The sequence below is a fragment of the Xyrauchen texanus genome, chromosome 12 (genome assembly GCF_025860055.1).
Source record: "Xyrauchen texanus isolate HMW12.3.18 chromosome 12, RBS_HiC_50CHRs, whole genome shotgun sequence".
NCBI lineage: Eukaryota > Metazoa > Chordata > Actinopteri > Cypriniformes > Catostomidae > Xyrauchen > Xyrauchen texanus.
This window is the reverse complement of record NC_068287.1, coordinates 16,631,502-16,654,563: the sequence shown is the minus strand read 5'-3', so window position 1 is coordinate 16,654,563 and position 23,062 is coordinate 16,631,502. Positions and strand designations below refer to the sequence as shown.

At 37.3% G+C, this 23,062-nt stretch overlaps 1 protein-coding gene across 1 annotated transcript in view; it reads right to left on the bottom strand.

Moving 5' to 3' along the window:
* Positions 1 to 23,062, bottom strand: part of LOC127652298 (heparan sulfate glucosamine 3-O-sulfotransferase 4-like) — a 175,386-nt gene that overhangs the window by 117,133 nt on the left and 35,191 nt on the right. The window lies entirely within an intron of this gene.

The window sequence follows — 23,062 nt, the reverse complement described above, 5'->3', positions numbered from 1 at the left end:
TCTCCAAAGAGGTGTGTGTCTTTTGCCAAGGCTGTGCTGCTGTTGATTGTGTGCAAGTGTGCTTTCTTGGAGCTAGTGTTAACTTTTCGTATTGCTCTAAAAAAAATACGTTGTGAAGCTTATTTCTTTTTATAGAGCAAAATGAAGCATGTGTTTAACAGCTGGAGATGGGACTCCAGGGTTCTTTTATTTATTAAGGAACCCTTCATTTCCTTTTGGTGGTTAAGGCTCTACCCCAATCTAGACTTGGGCAAATCATAACATTATAGAAATCAGCTGTCATTTATATTTGATTCTATGTGTAATTGCAGGTGTCTGTTTTACATGTGTTGCAAAATAATTCTCCTCATGAATGAGTCTTTAATTACCACTAGTTTAATGGGAAAAAATAGGTTCCCAAGAGTCTACCCATTTATGTTGTAAAATTTTATTTAAAAAAGATAAAGAATTAAAATCTAAATACAACAATTATAGTCAGCTATCCTACCATTCAGTGAATAAACACTTAATGTAATTCTAACACGTTATCTCACTCAGGTAATCCTGTTAATTTGTTATTAGTAAACAGCAAATCAAATAACAAAAAATTGCAATTAGTATTGGACAGGACTTTATAACTATTTATTTGTACTTCATAAAGTTATTAAACTCTAAATATATTCATAGAATTTGTAACTTTTGCTTGTACTTAGAGGGCAGTGGTGGCTCAGTGGTTGAGGCTCAGGGTTACTGACCAGAAGGTTGGGGGTTCAAGCCCCAGAACAACCAAGATGCCACTGTTGGGCCCTTGAGCAAGGCCCTTAACTCCAGGTTGCTCCAGGAGGGTTGTCACTGTAATAAGTGCAATGTAAGTCGTTTTGGATAAAAGCGTCTGCCAAATGCGTAAATGTACATTATTTTTTTTATGAACAAACATAGATGTCCCATATCATTTATTTGATAATATTTTTTTTTTGCAACAGGATCTCATGACTATAAAGATCACAAAGCATTGGGCTAAAACAACTCCACACTGCAAAACTTCATATAGCCCTTTTCCACCGAAATGGTGATGGTTCGTGTGCATAGCCTGTGCTTTGGAGACTTTCGTAAGCTGGCCGCGCTTTTCCACTGACTTCAGAACCAAATGGTGATGCAATCCAACGTTATTACATTGCTTAACAAGATTGTCAGAGACGACATCTATGCTAAAGACGACAACTAATGTAATTATATTATTTTGTATGAACTATGGCTTAACTTGCTAAATTCTGCAAACTGTATCATTATTAACATTGGTGTAGCAGATGGTTATATTTGGAATTTTGCCATAGCATATAATATAATTTTTTTATAAGTTTACTTAACAGATAGTCGTGATCTTCCGAAGTTAGAGTAGCTGGTAAAAAATGCCCTTACTGAACAAAACAATGCACAAAATAAGATAACAACAGTGTAAGGAAAGCTAACAAAGTTAACAAATATAATAACTTTCTGAGATCAGCAGAGGACACCAGCGATTCTGTATTTATCTTGAGCAGGACTGGCTGAATTTAAAGTCCCGGTTTGATGGCAGGCTGGTCGGTGTCTGAGTCCAAAACATTGTTGTTCCATCCACTGTTGATTTTGTTTTGGTTCTTCTTACAGTCCCTGCACTACCTTAAATGTTTTCCAATTTGTTTATTATTTGGTCAGTTGTCTGATTCAAGTTGGCGTGCATCATTTCGTAGACGATTTTTTTCCCCTTTGCGATCTGTCTAATTCATCTTATCCGTGTCGCTCGTTTCATCTGCGTTAATTGAACATTACCTGTGTCGAACCATATTTTGGGCCCCGGAAAGGCCTTTTCTGTGGTGGAAATGCATTAAACAGTTCAAGAATTCGCAGTGGCCCAGGAACCCACCCCAGACCATATCGGTTTAAAAGCATTAATAGTGTATCAGGGCCATCCTTACATCATGTTTGTAGACTGCATAATTCTACTCAGTCAAAAGCTGTCCTCCCTCCAACACAAGAAATAACATCTTATAAATAAAGCGAATTATAAGAGTTGACTTAAATGCTTTTATGATTATCACATGGCAAATTTTTTCTTTACTCTTCCAAGACAACTAGAATTTTATTTTTTTTTTTAAATTAATAAATCAGTTCTGACACACAGTAAATAATGAGATGCGCAGTATGAGTATTCAATCCAACGATGTTCCTGTGTGCATACATTACAAAATTTACAGCAAAGTAAAACAGCATGCTTCTAAAAGTTATTGAGGAAGCATATCAGCTTGAAACTAAAAGAGAAGGATACATGAATCTTTTAACTTCATTTATGATACAACTTTTCAGCCTCTGCATGAATTTGTTATCATATTGAAATAAAAAGAGTTCAAAGTATAGTCAAACCTGCATGTTTGGCACGTAATAGGGAGCATGTGTGCAATGACCTACAATTTGTTTTCACATTATAATTTGTTGAGATGGATTCTTTTAAAATATAGCCTATATTGTTGTTCCACAAAAATGCTGAATAGCAATAAAATTGTATTTTCTTTCACAAAGCTGGATTCTTGTGTAATCACACAATAGTGTACCAAATATTACTGTAATAGTTTGAGGATCTGACTGGCCAATCACTTAAAGGAATAGTTCACCCAAAAATTAAAATTCTCTTAATATTTACTTACCCTGATGCAATCCCAGATTTGTATGATTGTCTTTCTTCAGCAGAACACAAATTAATATTTTTTTTAGAAGAAGACCGTGCTCTCTCAGTGTTAGGAATTCCTTGTCTTGTTTCACTGTTGCCCTCTGTCTGCCATTTTTGTCACCTTTGCATTCCATAGTTTTGTCCCTTGTTTAGCTCCACTGTCTCACTTGTCATTGTTTAGAACTACACTTCCCAGAATCCACCTGCCATCATCACTGCCATTTTGTTCATTGTTTTCACCTGTCTCATTCTGTCATCACTCACTGTGTATTTAAGCCCTGCTTTTTGTTCACTCCTTGTCGTTCGTTGAATGTTGTTAGCCTGGTGTGTGTTCCCTGCCCGTGTTTTCTATGTAATGTTTATTTCCCCATTGAGGGTTTTCCTTTGTGTTTTGCCTGTTTGTTTATGTAATAAAGTTGAACTGCAACTGGATCTGCATCTCCTCGTCTGCCTTCGCTGCTCGTTCATAACACTCAGGTCCTTAGAATGGAAGTACACGGGTGCCAGCACTTTGAAGGTCCAAAATGCTGCATAAATACAATCCATGTGACTCCAGTCGACCAGCGAATGTCTTCTGAAGGGGATTGATAGGTTTATGTAAGAAACAAGTCGATAATTAAACGTTTTTAACTTTAAATCTGCGCTTCCATCCAGCACTCTTATGCTGTTTGAAATGGCCATACTCTTGCATGGTGTTCGTTCTTCTGTTGTAAATAGGCACTGCTTCCGAATTCTCCCGTAAACTCACAGATGCACTTGTGTCACGCTTAGCGTCAGCTGCTGGCTGGAAGCACTTTTTAAAAGTTAATATTGTTTTAATTATCGATTTTTATATTTTACACAAACATATATATTTGCTTCAGAAGACATTCATTGATCGACTGGAGTCATGTGGATTACTATTATGATGCCGAAAGATAACCTGAGCACCTTCAACCCTTGATTTAGAATTTTTGCTTTTGTGATGTCTGGAGTAAACAAAAACACCATTTTAAATAGGAACTAAAATAGATGACAAATCAAATTAGCATTTTAGGTACAAACATCTGACTGTTTTTGACTGGGAGCGCTCAAGATGAAAAAGCTAAAATACAATTTAGCTTAACAGAGAGTTTCACAGAAAATTTTTGTTTTTTACAAGGTTGCCCCCTCTGTCTTTCTCAGCGGTGATCCACAGGGGGAGTAAAAATCAGTCGGCAGATACTAGGTGCCGATACAGAAACAGAAACACTCCAACACCAACACACCCATCACACCCATCACACAGAATGTGTGTGTAAGCCACACTAAAAATAATTGTGTGTAATATAAACAGAAGATCCTGGCACTGTGGATTTGGTTGCTGCTTGTAATGAAACAAAGAAAACATAGAAAGCGCAGAGCAAGCAACAGGAATTCTTGGAATATGTGGGAAGTGTGTCTTATTGTATGTTTTTATCTATTGGTGGATGTAAATATTGTGCCTCAGACTCTATGTGGACTGGATTGAGCTGGTCTGACAGACTGCAGACTCCCTAGGTCATTCCCCTTGCATGGTGGATGAAAATGCTAAGTTTCGTATCTACTGTTATTATTAGGCCAACATGTGTAACAATGGAAAGGAAAGGTGCAGGGGAAAATGACAGAAGTCTGGGGAGTAATGTCAAATGGGGGGAAAGCCTTTCAGAGCAGGTGAATAAAGAAAAGCTAATTCCCCTTATCTAAACCCCCAACAGGGATTTTAATTGTCCATTCAAATATTCAATCACTGAGGTTTTGAATAGCACTTATTTCTAATATTTGACAGCCATTATAATGGCAGGTGTGAAAGCCAACAGAAACCAATCTCGTTATTTTATACTAAGAATATTACAGAAGTACAGGAGACTGCTGCAGAGCAACACTTAGAATGACGTAAGAACCTATGAAATCTCACAGAAAGTGTATTTATGTGCATGTGTGCGTGTGTGTGTGTGTGTGTGTGTGTGTGTGTGTGTGATTGCCTTGCTTTCTTCACTTTGCATCTCAAGTCTATTTGCACACAAACAAAGATAAACAACTTTAGTGCTGTGTAACACTGAGAAATAAGGAAATTGCATTTCAAACTACATTTGGTATTTATTGCTATTTTGGGGATTTGGGGATTTGAGTACCAAGACAGTAGAAAAAGCACAGTGAGAAAAAAGGCCCGTTTGTGATCCTTATTTTTTTTTTAACTGAATAAAGAATGATCTCTAAAAAAATCACTTTAAGAAAAAGCAGTAATAATTATACTAAAAAAAGTAGTGGTAAAACTTTTAATAAGGTTCTATTTTGGTAACAGTAGTAAATGCATTAGGTATCATGAATTAACAATGGACAATATTATTTATTAAGCTTGGTTAATTTTAATGGTAATACTTTATAATAAGGTTCCATTCATTAACACTAGTTAATTCATTAGATATCATCAATGAACTATATATTTTTTTACAGCATGTATTAATCTTTGTTTATGTTAGTTAATACAAATACAGCAGTTCATTGTTAGTTCATGTTAGTTCATAGTGTTTTAACTAATGTTAACATATGTAAATATCTTTTGATTTTAAAAATGTATTAATATATGTTCAAATTAACATTGAAAAATATAAATAAATGCTGCAAATGTATTGACTTTATTAATATTAGTTGATTTTAACTAATGTTTTAAGTAATGATAACAAATGGAATCTTGTTGTAAAGTGTTACCATTTTCATTTATTAAAACAAAATTGTTCATTGTAAGTATATAATGTATTAACTAATGTCAACATATACCGCTTTACATGTTAAAAATGTATAAGTATATGTTGAAATTAACATTAACCAAGATTAATAATTGCTGTAAAAGGGATGCTCATTGATAGGTAGTTAACAATAAGCTAATAATATAAGTTAAGTGTTACTTAGTCAAGTTGAGCTGATATTTAGTTTAATATTGAGATGTTTTATATAGTTCACTGACATGACAAGAGTTTTCATCTCTGTTGAGTGTACATCATTTTAAACCAATTTTACAATAAGATTTAAAGTGTTATTCCATTACTTCAAATTTAAAAAAATGTAATATGAAAAAAATTAAAATAATAAACTGAATGCTTCTTTTATAACTCATGCAAGTCCAGGGTTCTTGATGTGCAGTTAGCAAAATGAAATGTGTACAATACGTGGTCGGCACTCTTTGAATAAAGTTTCCCCTGAGACTGGCACACCTAAACGTCATGATAAAGTGATAAACTTAAAATTAAGCTACTGAAACAAGTGTCATAGTTGAAAAAAGGCCAGCACACTTGTGCATACCTCAGCAGATCAGGGAAGCATGTCTAAGTGTGCTGATATGGCCTGACGCATAGCACTGGGGCATGTGTGACTCAGATGTGTGAAAAAGTCCAAGGGTGAGATCTACAGGGACCCGTGCAGCCATGTGGACTCCCTCTACAATTCGCTTAATGCAGCTGTTCTACAAAAGCTGTTGCGAACTGGAACAGTACAACAGACGTACAGCTGCCAGCACTAAAAGGCCATTACTGGTGCCACTGGAAAAAAAAAGGAAAAGAAATATGTATGACAACAAACATAAGAAGCATCTGTACACTTCACCGAATGAGGCTGTTAATTTAACCAGTACAAAGAGGTCATTGCAAACATACAGCTTTGTGACAGGCAGATAAATTCCAGATCTTTAAATGAATATATTGAAGTAATAACAATATCAATGTCTAATCACAACCTATAGGCCACAAAGCATTTAATCGGCACTAACGAACAACTTTAGCAAATGCAGAACAGTTGGTCCCAATTATCAGTCAATTTTCCTGTTAAGCAGAACATGGAGGAATATTAATTCATGCTTTTGCATTCTGTGGCAGTTCAGCACAGACGCTGACATCCAATTAGTCAAAGTCACTGCACGGGTTAGTCAGGTCAAATAAGTTTCTAGAGCTATACTTTATATTGTGACCTTAGCTGCTGTTCAGCTCTGACTAAGGAACATTAACACTTGATTTGACTGCAGCTGCAGACAGTGTTATTCAAGGCATTCAATTATGCTGGAACAAAATCATTGAATTAAAATTATACCTCAGAAAAAAAATATTGCCAAAGTTTGCCAGTTAACAGTATCTTTTACATCAAAAACTTTAGGAATAAAAAATCCTGTCTGCCAAAAGTTGTTTTAACTTTTTTGGAATTTTTTTTATTTTGGTTTAACTTTTTATGGAATGATTCTAAAGAATGATAAATGTACCTGCTTTCCCTGAAGTGTTTTCCCACACAATTCTCTTCTTGTGAAAGTTCTTATACCTTTTAACAACCTCTCTGTGGGAAAGACATAAAGAGGATCTCCTATATGCTGTACAATGTAGTTCAGCTGCCCCTGGACAAGGGTCAGGCACCAGAGGGCTTTCTATGGCCAACTCTGAAACAAATCAGAGAGCTTCACCAGACCCCAGACCCCTAGGAACAGCTTTGTTTGTTTAATGTACTGTGAAAAAATGCACCGGAGGCGAAGAAAGAAAAACAGTGCACCACAAATATAATGAGCTATGTACCCTTCATAAAAAAATAATCATATTTGGAATTTGAGGAGAATTACACAATTTTGCAAGAAGATAATATAGAATAAATGTTGAATCATCAACAGGACTTGTTTGAATTGCAAGTTTTTAGAATTTTAGATTTTTTTTAGAAAAACACACATATGTATCAAACCAATGTATGGAGAGCTTCTACAATGTAAGCCCTTTAACTTATGTACATTACAACAAATACAGTACTAATGTTCAACATTATCACACTGAATATCGGCTTGTAGGTTGAAATCAACCTCACTCTGCTGAATTACTGACAAGTGCCATACCCTATCAGACATTCTTGCATCATTTCAACCATGGTCACCTTACCCTTTAGCGCTGCTGACTAGCACAACTTCCTAGACATGGGTTTTGGTCCCATCAGAACCAGGAAGTAATTTTATTCATATAGAATATAGAAAGAAGATGGGATTCCCAATAAAATGAGCACACACACACAACATAATTGGATGCATAGATCATTAGATAATCACCACAAAGCACAATGTGCTATCTGGCTAAAGGCACGTTAGCTTTCCTAAATCAGATAACTTTATCAGAACCAATGTAGTATGTTGTGCAGCATCATGGAATGCTAAACCAAGCATATTAGGATTCAGATCGCTGCAACCAGAGGTGGAAGTCATCCAAATATGGGCAGAGGGGATCTTCCACTCTAGTTACATATGGCTTCTGTAACAAAATGTTGCTGAGATGAGATGGGAGACGCAGATGGGAGACGCTGGATCTAAATACAGGCTTTTAATGAAGATCATAATAGAGAAAAAAACAGACACAAACTCATAAAGCAACAAACAAAAACTGACAAAGAAATGCAAACTGGAGGATACATATACACACACACACACACACACACACACACAAGGGCTATTGAGGGAATGGAAACAGGTGAGAACAATGGGGAACAGATGGCAGTGATGAGGGCAGAACATGATGGTAAACTTTGTCATGGTGAAACACTTCAAAATAAGTCCTTGGTAACACAAGGGATACAGATTGTGACAGCTACCAGGAGAGGGAACCAAATATATGACACTCAATGATGGCTCACATGACACAGAATAGAACTGAATGAGATAGCGTTACTCATGCCTGCATCCTTTGGAGAGAGAGCATACCTTTAGTCATTGTTGTATGTGCATGTGAATTTAGTTCTTATGTACAATTATTATGTTTTATTAGATAGGAGAGGCTTTTGGACACTAGGATAAATAATGTTTGTAATGCTATAAATTTTGATTGCTTTGTCCTATCAACACAAACCTTTACTCAGTTAGAGTTAACATGACTGGAAACAAAACAAAAGCAGTTTTCCAGAGCTACCTTATTTACACCCTGACATACAGTATATGTCTAATCAGAAATATTTTAGAAACAAAGTTACTTTTTGGCTCAAATGTTTTTATGATTTTTCAGCAGATTCTTAGGCTGAGAGTCTCATAATTAATGTTGCCACTGACAGGAAATTTTTAAATCATATTCAGAGCTTAAAGTGTTAATGCATTAAATATCATGAACTAACATATAAAAATAAAAATGTACAGCATTTATTAATGTTGTAATAATAAAACTTTTCTAATGTTAGCTTCGTAAAATACATTTGTTCAATATTAGCTCATGTTAGTTCATAACATGTTGACATATACAGTTGATTTTAAAAATGTATTACTATATGTTGAAATTAACATTGACCATGCTTAATAAATGCTTTAAACATATTGTCCATTGTATAGTTGTTAACTAATGCTTACAAATAGAACCTTATTTTAAAGTGTTGCTGACTGATTTTATTCTATAAATTTCATGCTATTAAATAGAACACAAATTTACTTAATGTGACATGACTCTGTGCATGTATTGCACTGTTCTGTTTATCTTACACAATTCCCAAACTAAAATGTACCATGGTAACCACTTCTGGCAAAATCTAATTATTGCCACTGTTAAAACCATAATAAGCAAAAAATTATTTTCCCTCAGAAAAAGAAGCATTCACAATCTCTATAATTTCTTTTTTCTTTTCTTTTTCTGTCTATCTATCTATCTATCTATCTATCTATCTATCTATCTATCTTGACTGTGGTGGCTAATCAGTTAATCCCAATTAAGCTAACCGAGTTACCATAAAATGGATGGTACAACATTTAAACTATAACGCCCTGCACGGCAGCTCCAAAACTGTGTTTTAAAATACAGCAAGAACAAAGTCTTAGTGACTGTCATTGGCTTCTCTGTTTAGAGTGTTTCATAGTTAGCAGGTCTGACTCAGGCTGACTGCCCTGGAGATCATGCAGGGGAGTAAAAATATGAGGAGCTTATTCACAACACCTTCTCATTAGCATGTTAAAAGTGGGAGCTGCCATACACAACTCAACAGCTACAAGGTGCCAATGAACCATAAACCAGCGCACATTCACGCAGTTATTAAACATCTAATTTAATACCACACACAACCGCTCAATAAAGCTTTCGAAAATGTCCAAAAGCGATGAGTAAGCCTGCTACTTTATAATCAATAACTCTGTTGTTTGATACTAGGGGTGTGCTGTGAAACCATTATCTGTATTTGTATCTGTATCTGTTCCTATGACAACATTTTCTGTCTCTGTATTCGGATAGAACAGGGTTTGGGTGGGGCTCAAACCGGAAGTGCTTCAAAACTAAACGAAAAGTCTATTTTTAAGTGTAACTCGTATATTTATGGTTTCTATTAATACATTTTGCCTTGTATATGCCTTTTCAAATTTCTTACCAGATGAAGCTGAATTTGTAGGCTACACTAATTGTGGAATATATTGTTTCTCTTGGTATTTCAGATTTTAATATCTGCATGAAATAGAATTTGAAACATCATTATTCTGGAGGCAAGAGGTGTCGGAAGGCGGGGCACTGGGAAGCTCGGAAGGCGGAGCACTGGGAAGCTCGAGAGGAGCTGACTCTTGGACGGGCGCGACCACTGGCGCTGGCCTTTGGACGGTCATGGCTACTAGCGCTAGCTCTTGGACGGTTGTGGCTACTGGCACTGGCTCTTGGACGGTCATGGGTACTGGCGCTGGCTCAGGGACGGTCGAGGCTACAGGCGCTGGCTCAGGGACGGTCGAGGCTACAGGCGCTGGCTGGGTTACCGTGGTATGCGCCGGCTTGGGTTCGCTGGGCACTGAAGGCAGAGCCAAGAGGGGTTTAGGGCACGGGGCTGCGGCAGGCAGAGGCTGGAGAGCAGAGACCTTTCCCCTTCTCCTCTTCCTCCGGGCTGATGCGACTGGCGAAGCTGGGATGCTGTTCCTGGTCAGCGTGGCTTCAGGTTCGCTGGCCGTGGCTGGCAATGGCTCCGGCTCGCTGACGGTGACATGCGTGGGCTCTGGCTCGCAGACCGGGGCAGAAGTGGGCTCTGGCTCGCAGACCGGGGCAGGCGTGGGCTCTGGCTCGCAGACCGGGGCAGGCGTAACAGGGAGAGCCTGGGACGGCTGAAGAGTCTCCACAGTAGGTGGGGCGGTAGGGTCCTTCCCAGCATGGCCCACAGTGAATGGGGAGCCGCACAACAATAAGGTCAACTCCAGGAAGTCGCGGAGAGTCCAGCCGCGTAATGCCGGCTATAAACATAAATAGAGAACTCGGGCAGGGAACACAGACCAGGGTAACAGCATTCACAAACATTCAACGACAGACAAGGACTGAACCGAAAACCAGGATATAAATACAAAAACATGGGACAAAGGGGCCAATGAACAAACAGAACACAAACTAGATGACAAGGTGATTAACAGAAACCAAAGGCAAATTAACAAGGGCAGGTGAAAACAATGACAGGGAACACGAACGCTAACAAGGAGACTATGGAGTTAAACAAGGGACAAAAGTGAAAACTAAGGAGTGCAAAAGTGACAAAAATGGCAAACAAAAGGGCAACAGTGAAACAAGACAAGGTATACATAACACTATGGAACATTTAAACTTTAATGGAGCATTTTACATTTTTTAGAATAAAGTCTTAACCAGGTAATTACCTTAATCGCTCGTGTGGATATAAATTTGGAAAATTTTAAGAGACGGAAAGAGGAGCTCGTTAAAAAACTAGTCAGGAATTTAACATTGTCTCCGGTTTAGGCTATAAATAAATACGAGAGTCACATGTGAATTGTGTCAGACATTTCAAGAAGTGGAAAGTGTATATGATGTCTTCTCTTATTTAATGTTACACTTGACAAGCTCCAGATGTGCACAATTAACAGAGACAAGAAAGAGTATTTTCAAGGTTTACAATTTTTTAATATTGGCTGCACAGATTCATATATTCATTGTAATTTTGGATATGTTTATTTAAAATGTCTCTTTATCCTTGTGTTTTTTGGATAATTAGTCATACAAATATGTTTTATATTATTCAGATGAATCCGTTATTTGTTCTGAAGTAATTATTTGTGCCTTTCCGAACAAGGTATTCGGCTTCAGGCACATCCCTACAGTATTTGATACACTCAACCGTCCGGCTATTACTCTACTGAAAGTGCCCTTTTGGCAAATACAGCACTTGCAGATGCTCTTCCCCTCTAGTGGACATGTTGTCATGACAGGCTGTCAGTTTGAGAAATGGCTCATCATTGTCATTCCGCCGAATGGCTCCGATTGAGCCACGCAGCTGGAGTTATGTTAAGTGTAAGGCAAAGTGACAGAAATGCTAATCAAGTATCAAAACCGACACCGCATTCCAATCGATGCACATCAGGCTGTCAATGATTTATTAGTCAAAGTAAAAGCATATGTCACCATTCACAAGTCTCCTGGGTAAACATGCCACCAGCTCAAGGTCCGACACTTAGCAGTGCTTTTTCTCAAGATGTGCCAAGGACATCCTTCCCACCAGCAGCATGCAACATAGACAGGTGACCTGTGATATGCACAAACATGAGGTTGCACCGACTGCTTGACTAGTTGATTAGTTCTGACATTGGTCGACACGTTGGGTCTGTGTCTAGTAGACATGGTGTTATTTGCATACAAATATATTAGGAGATCTGCAATAACGTGAAACTGAAAAGCATGTTATACTCGAACCACGCTGAGTAGCATGTATTCCTGGATCAGCATCCTTGGTGGTCGAGAAACAGCATTTCTACAGTATCAGCCAATCATTTTAAGGTTAGGTTTAGGGTTTATGTTATTCTTAGAGGCTTATACACGATCCTTATCAACCTATCATTTGTTTTTAATTTTAAGGATAGGTTGTGGTTGTGGATAGGGTTAGGTCTATGTTTATTTGGCAGGGATGTTGTTACATTTACATTTATTCACATTGCAGATGATTTTTCCGAAATAACTTGGTGTGTATTCAAGGAAGTATATATGTTAATAATTTTTTTGTGGTCCATAGAAATCAAACCCATGACTTTGGTGTTGCTTGCTCAATGCTTTAATAGTTGAGCTACTCACTACTGATGCTGAGTTGACCAGTAAAAAACACTGATGCTGCACAGACAGGGTTGGGAGGGTTACTTTTGAAATGTATTCCACTACAGATTACAGAATACATGCTCTAAAATGTAATTTGTAACGTTTTCTGTTAGATTACTCAAGGTCAGTAACGTATTCTAAATACTTTGGATTACTTCTTCAGCAATGGTAGATTTTTTTCACTTGTTTGGACAGTAAAAAATCTCACAATACAGCAAGACAAAATACACGTTAAAAATACATTCTCTGAAAAACCCAAATATCTTATGCAGTGTTGCTTCTAAAACAAGATTAAGCAAACTGATCTTGTTTTAAGGATGTTTTGATATTTTTAGAGGAAAACAATACTATTACTATACTAATACTATTATCAAGAATATGACTTTTAGGGTGCCTGGGTATCTCAGCGAGTAAAGATGCTGACTACCACCCCTGGAGTCACAAGTTCGAATCCAGGGCATGCTGAGTGACTCCAGCCAGGTCTCCTAAGTAACCAAATTGGCCTGGTTGCTACAGAGGGTAGAATCACATGGGGTAACCTCCTCATGGTCGCTATAATGTGGTTCTCAATCTCAGTGGGGTGCGTGGTGAGTTGTGCATGGATGCCTCCACACACGCCATGTCTCCGTGGTAACACGCTCAACAAGCCACGTGATAAGATGCATGGATTGACATTCTCAGACGCGGAGGCAAATGAGATTTGTCCTCTGCCACCCAGATTGAGGCGAGTCACATCATAAGAAAGTGTTTTACCACTGTTCAATTGCACTTTGGATCACATCATTTATATGTATAAATGTTTTCCATCTGAAAGGACTAAATATAAAATGAAACAAATGACAATAAAATGCAAAGTAATCTCTTCAGAAATCGAAATACTTTTGAATGTTACTGTACTCTAATTACAAATTATTTAAATTGTAACTGTAGTGGAATACAGTTACTTCTATTTTGCATTTTAAATACAAAATCCAGCTACATGTATTCCGTGAATCCCCAACCCTGTGCACTGAGTATGGTGAGGATGCGTATATGCGTTTTTAAAGGTGCTCAGCTGTGCTGACTACGCTTTTTCTCATTTTCTCTTCTTCACATCCCCTTGATCTGAATATAGAGAGAGAGAGAGAGAGAGAGAGCTTCAGCAGGCCCCAATTATCTCACTGTCATTCAGCATTCCTCATTCAACTCCCCTAGTGCCACCCACCTTTTTTAATTTCTGTTTTGAGATTCCAGCCGGAGCCTTGGGGATCCAGGGTGGAGAGGTTAAACACTGCAGAGTTCAACTGAATTTTGGCATTAGAATCACAGGGATTAAAGTTGAAAGAGAGCTGGCTCAGCCGATCCCGTGAATTTTTTTTGCACATCTTGGGCTAAGAAGAGAAGGGTGCCTGTTTGCTGGATCTCCACTTTGCTGTTGCCAATTAAGGCTGAGCTTCTTTTAAAGTGTGAATCTGGTAAGCAGTTTGATGCATCAACAATTTGCAGACACATAATTTAGAAGAGGTGTGTATGAGACACAACAACAGCACAAAATGATGCCAGCAAATTCTGCTTCTGTCGCAAAACAAATGACAGATTTAAACAGACGTTCCAGTAGAGCGATACAATTGTACAGTATAATTGAACTTATTGCAGAAGACAGTAAACCTCAAGCTATACTCTAAACCTTTCCATATGTGCATCTTTAATATTTATATACAGTAGGGAAGACATGGGCTATTTTAACATAGGGAATTTTTCTTTAACTCTCTTATTCTGTTCAAATACTGCTTACTTTGCTTTAGGGCCACTTACTTTTCTTAGCATTGTGGCTGATTTATATATTGTATTTGCCAAAAATAAAAAATAAAAAAATGCTCTTTTTTTGCCTTTACCATTATTTTCCTTTGGTTGGTCAATTCTGACCGTGATCAGCAAAGTCACTTTCTTTTTTTTTCTTCTTTTTTACAACCACTTAGACTTATCAAATCAAGACACATTTTTTGGTGTGTGTTTGTGTGTTCAGATGGCAAGTGGAGAAATGTCAAAAAGTCTTGTACCTCTCAGATAAACAAAACCATTGTTATTGAATCAGAAATGTAACATATTCCCTGTTTTTTTTTATTTTATGATTGGTTTTCCCTTGATTATTTCCTCAGGTGTCCCTCGTTACCTTGTTTGCCCCTGTGAATTTAAGCCCTGGTTTCCCTGTTTTCTTTGTCAGTATTTGCATGTATTGTTTATGCTCTGTTCTTGGTTCCCTGTGTTTTGGTTTTCTTTGAAGTGAACATCTCTAAAATTAAGTCTTCCAATGTGTAGTAACCAGTCTCCGGCAATTCCTTCCATTCGTGAGCAAGGAGGCCAATCTGGTATAAGTGAGCATAAGTAAATCCCGTGCATCTGGCAATGGTGCTGAACAGACGAGAGTATTCTCTAATAGGGAGGTTCGCTCAGCTCAACTGGATGAAGATCGCTGCTAGATCCATTTCGGCGATCAGTCTTTCTTTGACGAGGCAGGCGAGGAATGAGGATCTAAACGCAGCTTTATTAATATAAAAATAAACAAACTAACTCTGAATATAATGAAAACCAAAACAAAGGGAACCAAGTAGAGAGCATAAACAATACATGCAAAGACTGACAAAGGAAACAGGGAAAACCAGGGCTTAAATACACAGGGACAAACAAGGGAACGAGGGAAATAATCAAGGGAAAACCAATCATAAAATGAAACAGGAAACAGGAAGTAAATAAGAATTACAACATAAAATACAATACCAAAAACAGGGAATATGTGACAAGAAAATTTGATTTCGGTCAAAAAGAACCAAACGGAACAGGAAGGTTAAGGGATATGTATCAGTAATGATAAAATATGTCTAAGTCAAATTCCGAAAACTCTGTATGTTGGATCCAAACACTTAATTCAAAACCCTCTTAAATTAGAATAATTTTAGTGAATTCTACCCTTGAAAGTATTTTTTACTATCATCATATTTTTGTAATAGCTTTTAAGGTAAACCAGTGGACATAATCAAACCACAGTGCAATACATTTAGGTCATAAACTATATTATGAAGGCAGATATTTACTGAAATGTTGTAAATGTGTTCTCAGGACAAGCTATTTTTACAAGAACGTCAGGGCATGTCACATTTTTATCAGCGCAGGTTGTCATATTCAGGGATGGGAGGGTTACTTTTGAAATGTATTCCACAACAGATTACAAAATACATGATGTTAAATGTAATTTGTAATGTATTCCATTTAATTACTCAAGGTCAGTAACGTATTCTAAATACTTTGGATTACTTCTTCAGCACTGGTAGATTTTTTTCACTTGTTTTGACTATAAAAACTCTGTCAGTACAGTAAGACAAAATACACATGTTAAAAATACATTATCTGAAAAACCTAAATATCATATGCAGTGTTGTTTCTAAAACAGTTTTAAGGATTTTTTTGTTATTTTTACAGGAAAACAATACAAAAATAATTAAGAATATGAAAAAAACACATATTTGCCCTAATATCAAAGGTCTTACAAGAAAAAAGAAATTATGATCCAATGTGAATTTTCTTGATAAAGTAATATGATCGTGTCTGGAAACTTTTTAGCTTAGTGTAAATCTGACAATATACACAAAGTTTATTTAAATTTTTCTTCTCCAAACTAACTTCTCTGTCTGCTCGTATGAATGTAACACATCATAAGAAAGTGTTTCACCACTGTTCAAATGCACTTTGGATCACATTATTTATATGTAAAAATGTTTTCCATCTGAAAGGACTAAATATTAAATGAAACAAATGACAATAAAATGCAAAGTAATCTCTTCAGAAATCGAAATACTTTTGAATGTAACTGTATTCTAAATACCTATTATTTAAATTGTAACTGTAGTGGAATACAGTTACTTTTTTGTATTTTAAATATGTAATCCTGTTACATGTATTCCGTTACTCCCCAACACTGGTCATATGCTTTACATTTCAGAAATATATAGAATTGATCAATTACAATATTTGTTGGACAAAATCATGTTTAGATTTGGATTTTGTTACATTTTCAATTTTAGTTGTTTTATGAATCATTTTGTGCCTCCTTAATTGTTTTACTTTTTACATTTTTCTGAAAATCCTATAATAGGCTGTTTAATGTAGACAAAGATTTACAGATAATGTAACATAACATAAAATTATATTGAATTGACATGACAGAACTTGTGCACACATACAGTATTGCCCAAGAGAACGGTCAGTTACATGGTGCTGCTATGGACAACGGTCATTATTCAAAAAGGTTTTACAACAAAATGTCCCGATTGACCAATCAGAATCAACTTTTACAGAGAGCATGTAAAAAATAATGATAACAGCTTCATGTCCATAAATGCTAATATATTTTGGAACTGATAAAATTGTACCATCTGAGTTTGTATGATTTAACATAATGTAGCAGACTGTACACTGCTATCATATGCTAAACTCAAAATGTTTTCAGTTGTGCATCTAAAATATTTATGTGCATTTATCAAGCAAGTCAAAGACATGTATTTAACGATACTGTTTCTTCATATCAATGAAAGAATACTTAGACATGCTAATAAATATTGGAACAGTTGTGTTCTGCTTTATTTATACACATTAACATCTGAGATAATGACAGCCCCTGCAAAGTTATTTCATTGGTCCCTGAAAATCAAGGTCCTGTTGATTATTAAGTAGGGCAGACCAACATTTTGCATTTTTCCTTGAGCAAAGCATGGCTCTTTCGAGAATTCTGAGCACATAAACAGAAAAGAACAGACATACACACACATACACACTCACAATTGAGTATTCTCTGTGGATCCCTTTTGAGTCCTCCATTAGCTTTGATGTTGATAGCCATTAAAAAGATTTTTTACTTGATGTGTGTAATTAATGTTCGCTCTTTGTTCTCTCTGCAGTTTTAAAGAGGAAGAACATCCATAATTCTAAACTCCAGTGAATATTCATATCGTAATCTGATCTTTTTTCTTTTCTCATTTTGTAAAATGAGTCTAAATCGCTTTCAACTTACCCACAGCCATCAAATTCTTTTTGAGAGTGGAATCAGTGGTGACGTCCTGTGGCTAAAGTGAATGTTTTTTCTGGCTCTCTCTTCTAGGGACAGCCTGATGCATTGTTTGTTGCATTAGAGCAGCCTCAGGCATTTTATGCTTTCATAGGTGAAGTGCAGGGAAGAGGCACTGTAAGATTAATGGTCTATAAACAATATGGAGACGAGGATAAGCAAAAGACTCATGTGTGGTTCTTGTCATTAGCAGTGCTGTAAATTACACACACTCTCAGGAAGTCTGCTGAGAGGATTTTGGGACCAGAGCTGGAACTAGTGGCGGTCCTGGATCACATGGAGCTCTTTGCAAAAAAGACATGTAGTTTTTCATAAATGTAGATCTGCTTGTCAAGAAGTGTAATTTTCATTTAGGGTGCTTTTACTCTTGGTTATATTGCTTGGTTCGAACCAGAGTTGCCTTTTCCCTCCCACAGCAGGTCTCTGTTCACATCATATTATGTGGGTCTGAATCTCAGTACTATTCAGCGATCAATCTTGAACACTACCGTGATTATAATCGGTAGCTTTTTACTATTGTTATTAAGAATTAACTCATGAAAAGACACCAGTTTCACTGTGTCTTTTATATATATATATATATATATATATATATATATATATATACACACAAATACAAATTCAAGGATCTCAAGATGTGTTTTCTAAGCTTCAATATATATTTAAATTGACACAGCGACCTAAAATCTGAATGTTTATGAAGCAACACAAAGGAGACTCTCCAAAAGCATCTGATGCTGGTGTGCATTGACGTGTCCTTAGAAAAGCCCTCATAATAAATATATCTCGGACTGATTTTTTACATTTTACAATAACGTTCTATTTGTTAGTATTAGTTAATGCATTAGGTACCATGAACACAACTTTTTATTTGATAAATGTATTAGTATATGTTGAAATTAACATCAACTAAGATTAATAAAAGCTGTAAAAGTATTGTGCATTGATAGTTCATGTTAACAAATGGAACCATATTGTAAAGTCTTTATTAATGCTTTACTCATGTGACACAATGATGTAATGCATTTTAATTATCTATAGTATTATTTTTTATAATATATTTTATTTATAATTATTTAAAAATAATTATTTATAAGTATTTAATCATTATTTATTGGAATATTGTTATTCGAGGTGAAACATTTATATATGCGATCAATTGCGATTAATTCGATTTATTAATCGGCATACCATGTAATTAATTGATTAATAAATAGAATCGATTAACAGCCCTAATATATATATATATATATATATATATATATATATATATATATATATATATATACTTACATGTCTCAAAAATATATAGGGAGCACAGGTCCCCTAAATGTGAATGGTGCATCTGTTATCACAGATTAGTTGGATTGACTGATTAGTTTCAGGTGATGCAACAGAAGGTGACAGTGTATTTTTGTGGGTTGCTGTTGTATTCAGCAATTTTATTCAACTAATTACAAATGTATTTGGTGGTTTAATTCATTATTTTCAAACTGAACTAAAGCTAATGAGCTCAGTTTCACTGAAAATAGAAAATGTACAAAACTCCAAAGAGCTTGTACTATACAGTACTCTACATATTAGAGCGGTCAAAATAAATGAGTTAACGCATGCAATAAATTCAAAATGTCCAACGTGTTAATTTTCCATTACATTTCTTCAGCTCCATATGAGTTCTAAACACTGGTTGGAGTAGGCAGAACCTTTGCGATATGTCTGGGATCTTTATACACACCGCAAACACTCATACAACAGCCATTCCATGTCAATAATCAAATGATGGATAAAGGACCTCTTAACCAAAATTGTTTGTGCAAAACAAACCCCAACCCCACAGAAGCATGTTAAGTCTTAACTATCACACAAAAACCAAACACAATACATGGCACCGATGAGGGACCACTGAGGCAGCCTAGCTTGTTGGATTTCTCCCGTGGAAGGTCTGTTAACGTGCCACTCAAAGTTATTTATTTTTTACTTTAAAAAAGTTACCACTGTCCTGATGAAGCATCAGCTATTGATTACAAGACAATTTAGATAAAGTATCATTACATTATCATTATTATTTGTGTGTCAGTAGATCATTATAATTAAAGCTGCACAATATAAGATATTTTGGTTAAACATTAACAAATTGCCATTATTGATTGTTTTAAACACTGATTGTTTATGTACTTAATGTTCTTACCTTACCCAGATTCACTACAGTAAGCCTGTAAATATAATTTGTATTTTGAGCTGTTGGGGTCGATTTGGTGCAAAATCGCTGCTTTATGACATTCATCTGTGTGTCATTAAGTCATGTCCGCAGAAACAGGAAAGAAGTGCCGTCTGTCTCATGTTCTGGCTGGAGAAACTAACTACGCTGTTCAACTCAGTTCAGAAACACAGTTCAGGACATCATTGTTGCAGTCTAGATGGATGTTTATCTGTTAGCCATTTGGCGAAGTTGTTAACCTGCTATAATGCTTGGATATGCTTTCTGGTATGGTTGTTGAAGCTTATATTGCTTGTCATGCTTTTATGAATCAAACATTACTTGTGTGTTAGCCAATCATGATGTATCTACATTGTCCGGTGAAGTTACTGTGACATGTTTAATATGGATGACTTCTTGAAATTGACTTCTTGTAATTGTTATTTTGCACATTTAAGCATATTATTTTTACAATTACTAAAGTATTTTTTATCCCCATCATTATTGAATCCTGGTTTTATGTTTTTAGTTTAAGTGTTATTGTGTGCGTTGCATAGACATGCTTCCCTATCTCTCACTCACTCGACATTGTGTCGATGAGTTGACAGTAGGGGTCGCTCCTGCAGACCCAAGACATCTCTGATCATGAGAAAAGGCCATTGGAAATTGGCATGTGGAATTTGCATGCCACTCTCCCGGACATACGGGTATAAAAGGAGTGATGCTGCAAACACACATCAGATATCTTCTTCGGAGCCGAGTGAGCAAGTCACAGAGCTGAATTCCTCTGCCGCCTCCATTCATCTCTACAAGCTGTTGGATCTATGGTGCTTTCCAGCGGTTCTCCCCCTCGCACACTACGTTGTGCTGATCACACACCCCTGGGCGCTTCAGCAGCAGAAAAAAGTTCACGGAGTGAATAACTTTGTTTATATATATATTTATATACATATATATATATATATAAAACACACAAAAAAGTATCATTTCTCTAAAAGAGTGGCGCAAATGGAAAGCGTCTTTTTCAAGATGTCTTTCCGTTTGTGTTTATTTTCTGGTTGCAGTCGATGTCTCTCCCCATCTGATGGCCACGATCACTGCCTTTCGTGTCTGGGTGCCACCCACATGGAGTCAGCATTTGTGGATGACCTTGGCTACGTTGCGGTCGCGGCTCGCCTTTTTAAGAGCGCAAGCCACCCCAGCAGCTCCCCGACTCGGTCATTCTACCTACGGGTATGAGGTGGGGTTGGTTAGCACTGGGGGCGATATGGGGACCTCAGTGGGAGCCACTATTCGGTTCGTTTTACGGCTCGTTCGGTGTGCCTGTCGAAGATGAGCTTTCGATCGCGGCATCAGAGAGCGGGTTCGTCATGTCTGATGCTGAGGACTCGCTGGACAGGGCACCATCTGGCACCCACGACCGGACCTCTGGAATCTGTATTTCTGGCCCTTGGACAGGAGGTGGCCTACCACCCGCGGTGGTAGACACGATCAATCAGGCGAGGGCCCCCTCAATGAGGCGCCTTTATGGCCTGAAGTGGCGTCTGTTTGCTCAGTGGTGTTGTTCCCGTTGTAGAAGACCCCCAGAGATTTGCAGTTGGATCAGTGCTTTCCATTCTGCAGGAAAAATTGGAGGGACAGCTGTCCCCCTCCACCTTGAAAGTGTATGTAGCCGCCATATCGGCACATCACGATGCAGTGGACGGCAAGTATTTAGGGAAGCACGATTTGATCATCAGGTTCCTGAGAGGCGCGAGGAGGTTAAACCCCCCCAGGTCGCGCCTCGATCCCTTGTGGGACCTTTCTGTGGTCCTTCAGGGAGCTCCCTTCATGCCCCTTGAGTCAGTAGAGCTAAAGGCACTCTCTCTGATACCTGATGTGTGTTTGCAGCGTAAATCCTTTTATACCCTTAGGTCCGGGGGAGTGGCATGCAAATTCCACACGGCAATTTCCATTTGCCTTTTCTCAAGATCAGTCTGGGCTCTGCAGGAGCGACCCCTAGTGTCAACTCATCGACACAATGTCTCTTTCCTTCCATCAGGGAACGGAGGTTACATCAGTAACCGAAACGTTTTGTTTTAACTGAGGCTGGACAACATGGTATTAAATTAATAAAGTATTCTATTGATCAGCCATATTATGAGTTTAATCTTTTAAATTGAAAATTGTAATACAATTCAAACATTAATATTAAATAAAACACTTGAATAATAATATTAAGATATACTGGTGGTGGCTGAGGAGAATCCCGTATTCTCTATATAAACGTGCTTTGAGTGTAGTGTCAGAAAAGAGGTTTATGTTTCAAATTCATACAAATATGTAAATGATGTTTAGGTATGTGGCACATGTCAAATTGATGTCAACATCAATGGCTGGACCCAGTATCTCCCAGCAGAATATTGCCCAGAGCATTACACTCCCTACTCGTCTTCTCACAGTGCATCATGGGGCAATCACTTCCCCCACCTTCTTCCACTGCCTCAAAATCCAGTTCCGATGCTTACGTGCCTATTGTAGGTGCTTTCGACAGTGGACAGGGGCCATCATGGGCACTCTGACCTGTCTGAATCTATGCAGCCCAATACACAGCAGGGTGTGATGCACTGTGTTGCAACACATTCCTCCCGTAACCATCATTAACATTTTCTGTGACTTGTGCCACAGTAGATCTTCTGACAGTTTGGACCAGACGGGATAGCCTTTGTAGCCCTCGAACATCGATGAGCTTAGGGCTCCAAACACCCTGTCGCGAGTTTGTGGTTTCTTCCTCCTCGAACCACAATGGTAGATACTCACCAATGCTGACCGGTAGCACAACACAAGTCTTGTCATTTTAGATATGCTCTGACTCAGTCATTTGGCAATAACAATTTGGCCCTTGTCAAAGTCGCTAAGGTCTTTACTCCTGCCCATCTCTCCTACATTCATGACATTGACTACAAAACTGATTGTTCACTTACCATCTAATATACCAAGACCTTGACATGTGGCCTTGTTAAGAGATGATCAAGGATATCTGCTTCACCTGTGAGTGGTCATAA